The sequence below is a fragment of the Alosa alosa genome, chromosome 19 (assembly GCF_017589495.1).
Source record: "Alosa alosa isolate M-15738 ecotype Scorff River chromosome 19, AALO_Geno_1.1, whole genome shotgun sequence".
In the NCBI taxonomy this organism is placed as follows: Eukaryota; Metazoa; Chordata; class Actinopteri; order Clupeiformes; family Clupeidae; genus Alosa; species Alosa alosa.
This window is the reverse complement of record NC_063207.1, coordinates 19,425,558-19,436,422: the sequence shown is the minus strand read 5'-3', so window position 1 is coordinate 19,436,422 and position 10,865 is coordinate 19,425,558.

The window sequence follows — 10,865 nt, the reverse complement described above, 5'->3', positions numbered from 1 at the left end:
ACAGTGCAGAAGCTGGACATGTTACAGGACCTGTGATAGTGAAGCACAGACATTGCTGATTCAAAACAACTATTCTGTTTCTTGAACCCTTCCAGTTTATGAACAAAGTTAATGAAGTGCAACTTTATCCCCTTATTTTGTCTGTCACAGCTTGTACTTCCTACATCAGGTACAGATGCAGATGCATTGCAAAGAGGCTTCCGGTGAGCGATGTAGACAGAGGCTTGCATTGGGTTCTCTAATTACTGGCTAAGACCCATGTGAAAAGGTCTAAATGATCCTGGTGTTGAACCCAGACTACAGTTTTACACAATTTATAGTAAATAACTGAAAATGAAGAGTTTGCCAGGCCAGAAGTTTTGATAATAATTTCAGCTCAGGCCTCTCAGATCAGAGCAAGTTCAGGCAGTGTCTGTGTTAGATGGCTCTGTAATTACGTTGGTGGGCAAGCAGATAATTGATGTTTATGTGGGATGGGTTGCCATGTGGAGGCGCATACCAACTGATGCTGACTACTGTTGCAGAAAAGAAAGAAAAAAGAAAAATCCTCTGAATATTCAGGACAATATTTTTTTTTCCTTCGCTCCACACTATACTTTTGTGGTAAACATTATCCCTTTTATTTTAAAGAGCTGCAGCACGGCTCTTAGCTTTAATATAGAACAAAAAATCTAGAGAAGACGACGAGTAACAGACTCGTGTGTAGGAAACATACACCCGAGATGTGAGATGCATGCAAGAGTTTGCCTCGTCGGTCGGTCCGTCGGTCGGTCCGTCCCTCCTTCCGCTCGTCCAGCCCTGAATTCCTCCGCAGGCCTTGGCAGGGTCCGCTTACACGAAGCCTCTCTTCCCCCCTCGGCGGCCACAGAGCCCCACCTGCTGCGCTCAAATGACCAGGCTCATTGAGGGCCCCTGCTGAGGCCCAGGTGGTCCATCTGGTCTGATTCGCTCGCTGCATGTCTCCCTAATTTTGTCTGAGGGATGGATTGTGACCCAGAAAAACTGTCCGACTAATTAGATCACATTATCAGCCCCGTCGCTTTTGCCTCTACGGTGTCCGGTCTCGCTGAAAAGCTTGCAAAAATCCCATCAGCGGAATCAGAAAGTCCACATTAACCTCTGACCTCCATCTGATGTGTGTGGCTTGGAGCGCTCTCTCACACCCAGCCGCAGGCCCATTAACACGTGGCAGCTGAAACAGAAGCTGTTTTGACGGGCCAGAATTATCACTAAGTGACAGTGCACAATGACCTTCGTTGTGGGAACGAGAGAGAAAAGGGCTGACCCCCCCTTCCCCCATCCCCAAACACACACACACACACACACACACACACACACACTACCCCGTCCTGTCATACACTCAAACAGCTGACCTTTCCAGTAATGTGTGTGTAAGCCCTCCCTCCCCAAACACACACACACACACACACACAAACACATTTGCGTACACACACACACACACACACACCCCCAGCCACGCTGTGCTCTGCTCTGAGCAGGTGGGGCTTTCAGCATGGCACTTCTCTGTAGAATGGAGCTAATGAGAGGGCCTTGAGGACAGAGGAGAGCAACTCCACTGGAATTACATGCTCCAGATCGACAAACGCTAATTAAGCTGTCATTGGCCATTCCCATTCACGGCCATCGGAATGGTTTCCGCTGCATCAGGAATGTAATTAGTTTATGTTCACTGGCAAAGGTCAAAGGTTTGGAAAGGCCGCGGCTCGAGTGTGTTTGTGTGTGTGTGTGTGTGTGTGTGTGTGTGTGTGTGTGTGTGCATGTGTGTGTGTGAACGTGCTTGTGTGTGTGCCTGTGTGTGTTTTGTTGTTGTGCAGGCCCTGATAGGGCCAGTAATTGCTGGATGTCCAGGGCTGCAGGTGCTTGCTGTGGCTCATTTGGACCTTGGCACACAGCACTGAAAGCTGACTTGGACGTTGTGGCGTGTGAATGGATAGCGACAAGGCCTGTTTGTTTTGCTCGCCCTGAATGACCGGTCAGTATTTCCCAGCCTACCTGTTTGTAAATGAGTCTCACTTTCATTGGAGTCATTGGTCTAATGAGCTCCGTGTAAGGTTCTGGAGAGCTTTTGATTGGCTCTTAAATATTCCCATCCACATGCATCAAAGCCTAAAGTAGTCAGTTTATGGAAACAAATCATAGGGAATAGAAGTATTTGAGTGGCTTAAAAGTATGAGTGGCACACAAAATATTTGAATTGGAACTTCATTGATCATCACATCATCATGTAAGAGATATTTTGTGGTTATCTCTGTCATTACTGTAATGGGACGACTTTGACAGATGCTGACCCAGACCCAGATGCTATGGAGGCAGTGCTGTGGTTTGCCTGTCAGTGAAGCCCTGCCAAAAATGATCAGCCAGGGATTGTTTTTCGTCTTCACGCTGATCTGGAACAGCTAGTTCATCGAGTCTACCTTCAAGTCCAGATGTGGCACAATTTAATTTGATATGATGACCACATCCACGAGGGAGAGGTCAAACGGAAATTGATTTTAACAAGTCCGCTCAGACTTGAGAGAGACCCAGTGACTAATAAATCTTAAAGGCTCCGGAAGTGGTTAATCCTAGGCTTTTGAGAAAGACACTAATTAGTGAGCTCTCACCATCAAAGGGAGACGGCTCTTTGATTTACAAGAGTGCTGGTTGAGGCCAAGAAATCTTGGTAACACTTTACCCAAATGCTCAGCTATAAAAGTCAAGGAGTGCTGCCATAATCATAACTTAATGCTTGACATGGCATGTCATGACAACTTAGGTTGATAAATATATAACGCTTTGGTAGCACATGCCGCACATGCACACACCCATTTGATATTTTGGCTTAAAGGACAACTCCAATCTAAGAACAACCTGGGGTCTATAATTTTGCAAGTCACTTTGGACAAAAGCATCAGCTAAATTAATGTAGCATAATGTATTTTTGGAGGATAATGAGTGTAAACTTTTGATAGGGCCCAAAACAATGTTAATTTTAGCAAGACCAGAATATACATTCATAACAAAATAGCATATAGCAATAGCCTTGGGGGAAAGTTCATTACGTCAAAGTACATCGCCACTTTAAACCATTGACAAGGCTCAAAATATCATTATACACTTCTGTGATATTGTAAAGAGGGTCCCTACAGGCAAACCAGTCATTTTTACTTTGTAAGAGTACAGAACAAGTAAAGCGAAGACTATTTGTGCAGTCAGTGCATTACCATACTGCCGGTATTATTCTGGTCGCCACCACCTTATAAGAAGAGAATCCTTACAAGTCAATTACTCACTCTTTGTGTCCATTGACAGTAGTTTGTGCTGCATTTGGTAATCAAATTGTACAGATGGCGGCAACCGGAAGAAGAATTTAGGTATTGCACTGACTGCACAAACAGTCCCTTGTATGCCCTTTCCGTTCACTGCAGTGTAGTAATAGCAATGCCATTTAATGTACATTCATATAGCTTATATTGCCTGTCAAATACTGAGAAAAGTCTTCATTCCAATGCATTGCATTAAACAAATGCATCCATAAGTATGGGCTGTTGTGTGATTTCTCACCGTTGTGCATGGACAGTGCAGAGTGGAGGATCGACAGTGCAGAGTAACGGCCAGTCATAAAGGTGCATACCGCTGTGGCCTCCTCTTAGCAGCCTCACACAGACACAGCCTCTCAAGAGAGTGACCGGCAGCCCTTCAGGAGGGGTCGCCCAGGCCACAGAGACGGAAAGATAGAGAGGAACAAGAAAAGAGAGAGGGAGAGAGAGAGAGAGAGAGAAAGAGAGAAAGGGAGAGAGAGCAGCCTCCATTAGACAGCGCTCCTGAGCTGCTGGTGGTTGAGTCCATTTAATTAGGCATCTTGCAGGGGCTGCAGTGGCCTACATTGAGCTGATTGCGGCCCCTGTGGCTGAGCCTGAACCCGCCACAGATGGGCTCTGTGCTCTGCCATAGGCAAGCCTACTGTCTGGGGCCGGGGGGGTGGAGGGATGGAGTTGGGAGGGGGGGGGGTGATGGCTGTGAGACAGATGGGGAGAGAGGGAGAAGGTGTCTGGGTAGATAAACGAAGGATGAGGAGAGCCAGGGGGGAAAAAAAGGCGGCGAATGGTGGAAGAAAGTGAATGGATGGAAAGATACAGTGCAAGAAAGAGGGAAGCACTGAGTGACACTCCAGATGCTTTCAGGACTTTCTGGCTGTTTCTTGCAAAAACATGCTGACATGGCATCTCATCAACTTGCACATACAGGAAAGCATGATACATTTCTTGGCGTGAAACAATAGCCTGTTCTAGCCCAGTGCACTTTCAGCACACGGTGGACATGAATGTGGGCTTTCATCTGAGTCCACCAGGTGCAGGCCCTTTTACACTCAGACTTCTCAGCGTTAGGTGGCCTGCCCAGCGACCATTCTGCTGCTCCCTTTGTGACGCAGCACTCGTTGTGTTCGGATAGCTTGATTGGAAATTAGCTGTAGTGAAAAGACCTCCTCCCCCATACACACACAGACTCTCTCTCTCTCTCTCTCTCTCTCTCTCTCTCTCTCTCTCTCTCTCTCTCTCTCTCTCTCTCACACACACACACATACACACACACACACACACACACACACACACACACACACACACACACACACACACACACATAGACACGTTATTTGTTAAAGGTCAGTTTTCAATAGATGGAAAAATGTAAGCACTTTTAAAAAAAAAGATTAAAAAGGCTTAAGGAAGTATATTTCATTTATACAAGTACATTGTTTTGTTGCCAGCACAAACTCAGCACATTTATTATAGCATAAACATGGTCTTATAAAAATAACTATAACTTGACACACTACATGATTACTAAAGTTTTCCTGAGAGTAATAGACCTGTAAGCTTATGGCTCAAATACAATTTTCAAAAGCTATGTTTAATGGACGAGAAGGACATTCTGACATCATAGGTGGATTCCATGAATGAATATGCATGTAAGTAGAAAAATATTTTTGTTGATATTTTATATAGAGTATTGCCAGTTGCTCGAGTATCATGGATCTGTATATTTGGGTTTGCCGAACAGCTCACTTCTATACGGTTTCTTTCTCATTTCGATCAATTAGAGGACTGCTTGTTTTTGAGGGAAGGCTATCCCATCCGTGCAATGGCATTAAAAGCTTAAACAAACAAATCCCCCGGGACATGAGAATGTTTCCCCCTTTGCCACTGGTCTCGCTAATGGGACTCTTGTATGTATGAAAATACAAGGAACAAAGATTGGCTTACAGCTTGTCAATGACAGAAAGTTTTGTTTTCGCTGGAACACATGGAAGCACTTTCAAAAATTCACGCTTTCATCGATAGGTCAAACAGGAGTGTTTGCGAAGCCTCACAAGGTACGAGCCTGTTTACCCCCACACTCAGACTTACTGATGCTGCCTGAGAGGTGTGTGTGTGTGTGTGTGTGTGTGTGTGTGTGTGTGTGTGTGTGAATATTGAATATGTGTTGATGTGTACTGTTTATGTGAACTGTTCCAAGAAAGTGTGAATGTCGCAGTGAATGGTTTTAGGGGCACTTACTCGGTCCACGTTTTGTTTAGTATAGTGTTGGCTGTTGGGAAGCGTTGACCTTGTTAGGCGTTCCATGAAATGTGCCTGTGGAACAGTATAAAACTTCTTGAAACAGGACGAGCTCTGTTAGACAACAGAACTTGCTTTGTGTGAAAAATGGCAAAGCTGGTCCTTCCTCTGATAATCTTTTTTCATCCGAGCCTTCAGCTGTGTGCAAACAAAGCCTGTTTGAAGATGCCGAAGACTTTTCTCTTTTTTTCGAGGAAGAGTGGCAACATTTTGCTTTGGCAGAGAGTGGCTTCCCATGATCCTCCTGTGTGTGAGTGGGGAGCAGGGAGCGGTCGGCCCAGGGAGAGGGAGAGGGGGAGCCCGGGATGTTCCCTCTCATCACTGCACCAGCCCACTGGAAGAGTAACGACTCTATTATGACTGCAACATTCTTCAATATTTGACTATTTAATTATTTAACCACTTAAATATTTAATCACACAGCTGGCAGGAATGTGGTCCAGATCTACCTTTGGATGATGAGTGAATGAGGACCACACTGTAGATTCTGCTCTTGGGCACTCTCGGATACTGTGCAATCAGCACTAAAGCAGCCCTGCCTCACAGTGATCAAAGCCCTCAGAAGACATTTGAACCAGAAATATTTGGAAGTTCATGTGGTACCTGTAATTCATCTAAAATAAGAAGACTACACTGTAGAATCTGCCCACAGGCACAATCAGATACTGGTAGAGTGGTTGCATGCACACCCCACCTACAGTACAGTATCTTTAGGTGTAGGACAAAGTATACTACCCAACTAACACAGTTACGTTGTGAGCACTGTAGTTGGATAACGTAGTGCCTACGTACATTTGTGAATCGCCTAGATGTGGTGGCGACGTCTTTCTGGTCCATTCCTGTGACCTAAAGTTACGTGCAGAGGACTTTTTTTGGTGATGTCAATGATGTTGCTATAGCATCCTCTGAACGTCACTTCCACTGCTTTCAATGTCTTATTTTTATCCCTTTCGGGCTCATATTAAACTTTACTTTAGCATTTGCAACTACATGCCCAGCCTTGATTGGAGAGGTCGAGTTCTTCCGAGTGATCCTTCATTGTCCGCAAAGGCTTTGCAATAAACCGGCATAGGCCTATCAAGATAACAATAACGCTTTCAACATGTGTGGCTATTTACATGATCAGCAATTATGGCTCATACACAGTAGTAATGGGCAACACGAGATAGTATCATACACACACGCTACACACAGTAAGGGTAATCACACACATCAGCGAGGGAATAAACACATGAGGCACAACCATACAAAGACAGACTATACACACTAACAAATACACACATGATAAACGCAAAAACAACTAAAATAGCCAACAATGACACATTATTCATCCACATTTCATCATTTCGTACACACACAGAAAGGCAATAAATAAGTCTGAAGAAGGCCCTGTCTGGTCGAAACGTTACGTTTTCTTTTAATGAAATTGTGGAAGCTACTCCAGTGTGCAGACATTCTCTGTTGATTTACTCTCAGATACTGTGTAGTCAGCGCTGAAGGAGCCCTTACTCACAGTGACTGACTGAACCAGAATTATTTGGAAGTTCATGCGGTACCTGTAATTCATCTAAAAAAAGAGGGAAATGTGGTCTGGCTAATAGCTTTTGACTTGCTGTCTGAACCAATTGATCTTAGTATTACCACTGAATGTACAATAATCCATAACATGTGGGGGATAAAATAGTCAATAAGTCACACCCACATGCTTTGATTGGAGTGTCTTGCCCAATTATCACTACATGATCTGTTTGTGGTTCTTGACTGGGAAAAGAGTGGAGCCAGAAATATCCCAACTGCACCTGTTTAAATGAAGCCTTCACATGAAATACCTGCATCCTATCTAGCAGCTGTCCACACAGCAACATAATCCTCAAAGTTAACTTTTGTTCTCCACTTGTCTTTAATATTCTTGTAATTCTGTTTCCCTCATTTAGAGGGACTTTCCTTGTGCATATGTAACTTTGCACAACCCCAGGTCTTTCATAATGGATTTAATATAGTCGACACATAGAATGTCAGAATTCAGCATGAAGTCCAGTGGGCAGTATAACAACAAATGTCATTTGAGCAAAATATGGATATCAGAGAGGTTTGCATGATCAGACTTTTATGATGAACTATCTGGCTAAACAACAACATTATCTAACATTGGGTTGGGCTGGACATGTGTGGATATATGTACCTCTGACTGGACCATTCTGATGTCGTAAAATCGTTATGAATGGCTCCTCATTAGTGACTGCAGTATTTAAACAGTAATTATAAAGCTTCATATCAACTCTCCGGGTGACACTAGAGAATCATACACAAAAAGATTAAGTCCATGTCTTGTCATACAACACCTGCATGTCTAGGGTACTCCTAGTCATACTTGTGCCTTTGTGTGAATCTAGTGGCCAAGCGATGTGTTTCAACTTAAACTTCAGCAATCTTCTTGTCATGTTAGATCTGTGACTATGACAGTGTTGTGTAGCTCTTGTGAAACATCAATTTCAGCACTCTCTCTTAAGATGTCAGCCATAAGTAATGACCCGATCATAGTCTTAGTGATCACCAAAGAGAAACAAGTGTCTAAATGCAAAAATGAAGTGCCGCGGTGTCAACGTAACTCACATGAAAGTTCAAAATGGTGGCACTCCATCTAATCCATCTAAATATTTATACTTGCAAAGCAGCTCAGCCTGGACCGGCCAGCCATGTTTTCTCTGGAAATGGCTGAGGCGCGTGGTTCCTCGGGAGCGGTTGAGGAGACGTTATGGAGTACAGATGGCTCACCTAATTGACCATCAAGTTACCACAGCATGTAGCTTGACGGGGTTGCAACACACCATTCGACACGCTTTGCTGCCACACACACAAAAATACAATAAAATGTAAATGAGTTCCACAGTAATAGATGTCAAATGTTTCTTACATTTAAGGAGCATGAACTGCTAATAAACCGCGCCGAGCGTTCCATTAAACTCAGCTGCCAAGACTCAGAGAGCAATTTTCAAACTCATTTATTAGGGCAGATGGGATTCATTATGGAGGAATTTGTTAAATAGAAATGAAAACCAGTAGCAGTTCATTCTGCACATTCAGCAGGGGTACATAGTTTGGCCTGCACTCCAACGTGGCTGGCCCTGGCTCTCTCTCACCCTCCGCGTGTACATCAGGCCTCTGCCAGCCGCCCACTTCCTTTGTCCAAGTGGAATATTTGTGGTGTGCCCCTCTCCGCTCAGATTAAATGATGCTTTTTTATGGTCTATATTGAGCCAGCGGTGCCAAATCCATTTCCATTTCTCTGCAGCGAAGGGTTTTAGTAGAGCCATACTGAATTACTTAATGTACGCTAAACATTAGAATTTGTACCCCAGCTCCCTGGTGCCCAGAATGTTTTGGTTTCACAATGCTCCGTTTAAGTGTAAAGCACAACTGCTACTCATTACTGCACTGCCATATTCTGCCTTGGATAAGAATAGTGTTGAGTGCCCATTGAAACAAGCCTTTTGCTGCATTTCTGAACCAGTCAGGTTTCAGACAAGTAACCCCTGCACGGGTTGTGCATTCATCAGGATATTACTACACTGTTGAAAAGCCATCTTTAAACTACTTGTCACGACCAATGGCACCAGGTTAACCCCAACAACAAAAGACACGGATGTGGTCAGAGTGTGGCATGTCCAGTTCTAGTCAGTTTCTGGGTTCGGCCGACCTCTACTCGATTGAGCACTGACGTGGACCTGCGGTGTACCCTCCTCGCCGTGTGCCTGACTCCACAGACCAATTCGGAGGAGTCCTCCTTGTAAAATGTCATCCATTGACTCATAGATCAGCCTGCATCAGGACCTGTCAGACTCGTGAAACCAAAAGAATGTGAGATCACGAGGCAGAGAGAGAGAGGTATGAGGAGGATATTGCCGGGATAAATCACTGCTCTGGGGAGCTCCACCCTGCCAGTGTTTCCCAACCCAGGCTTCAGCTTTTCTGGCCAGCCCAAAGCCACACACTGTGAAGAGGAGAGTGGAGTTCCCCAAGTCCTTTAGACCCATAATCCCACTGCTCCTTTAGTCATCCTTCAAGCACAAGACGTCTTCCTCTTCCTCTCCCATCTTTGTGTTGTGTTTTTGTGTTTACAATTAGGGAGTGTTGCCTGTGGCGTTTTAATGAGAACATGACAGAAGTAGTAAACAGACCTTTGCCATTCAGGTGTCAGCATAATCATTTCTATATTATATTGTGAGAGAACACCATTGAGCGATGTCTTTGTGCCAAAATAGTAATCCAGTACCCACCAGTAGTACTTATGAATCTTGAAACACTTCCAACCTCTTAGTGAAAGAATTTGTTAGTTTATCAGTTTAGTGGAAGTCAGTTTATCATGTTGTTGCATCATTTGTTTGCTCAGGGTTCATTGTACTTACTGGAATATTTATTTCAGTGTTAGAGACACTGTTTAGTTCATAGTTAAATCTAAAAACCAAATAGTGATTGATTAAATAGGTCAAACAGGCAAAGAAAAAATAACAAGAAAAAAAAACGAAAAACAAATGTTGGCAACTGTTTAGTGTGACATCACATATTTGGCAATAGCATCACCACTCGGAGTGCACCTGCATTTGAAACGTATCGCTCTGACATAAAGGGGCTCCTTTTGTTGATCCAAGGATGTGACAGAAGCCCACTTGGAGGCCCTTGTGCAGGTGCACTCTAGTGTAATTTCTGACAGAGTTTAATGGCTTTTACATAAAGAGGTCTTCTTACACCCAAACAAACAGTGAGTCAGTGTGAGGGGGTGTATCAAAAGAGAGAGAGAGACAGAGAGAGAGAGAGAGAGAGAGAGAGAGAGAGAGAGAGAGAGAGAGAGAGAAGAAGAGACAGCGAGGATTCATGAAAGGCCTCTGTTCATGGCGTTAGTAAAGCTTTATTTTGTACCTTGTCTTCATATCCTCCTGTTTGTAAAAAAAGCTATTTGGTCATCTCTTACACCCAGGATCCTAAAGCCGTGCAGAACCTTGTCTGGCCTGAGGACAGAGACTTGAACGGATCTAAAGTGCTTGCTTGTGTCGAGAGGCGCTTGCGAAGATCCAAATCAGTGTTTTATGTTTATGGTGTTCCTTTTAGCCGTCAGCCACTTCCACTCCTCACTCAGCCATATACTTCCATCTCTCTCTCGCTCTCTCTCTCTCTCCTGTGTGAGCCACAGCTAGTTAGAAACACATGCGTCCTGCTGGAGTGACTACAACTTTCCCAAGGACACTTTGG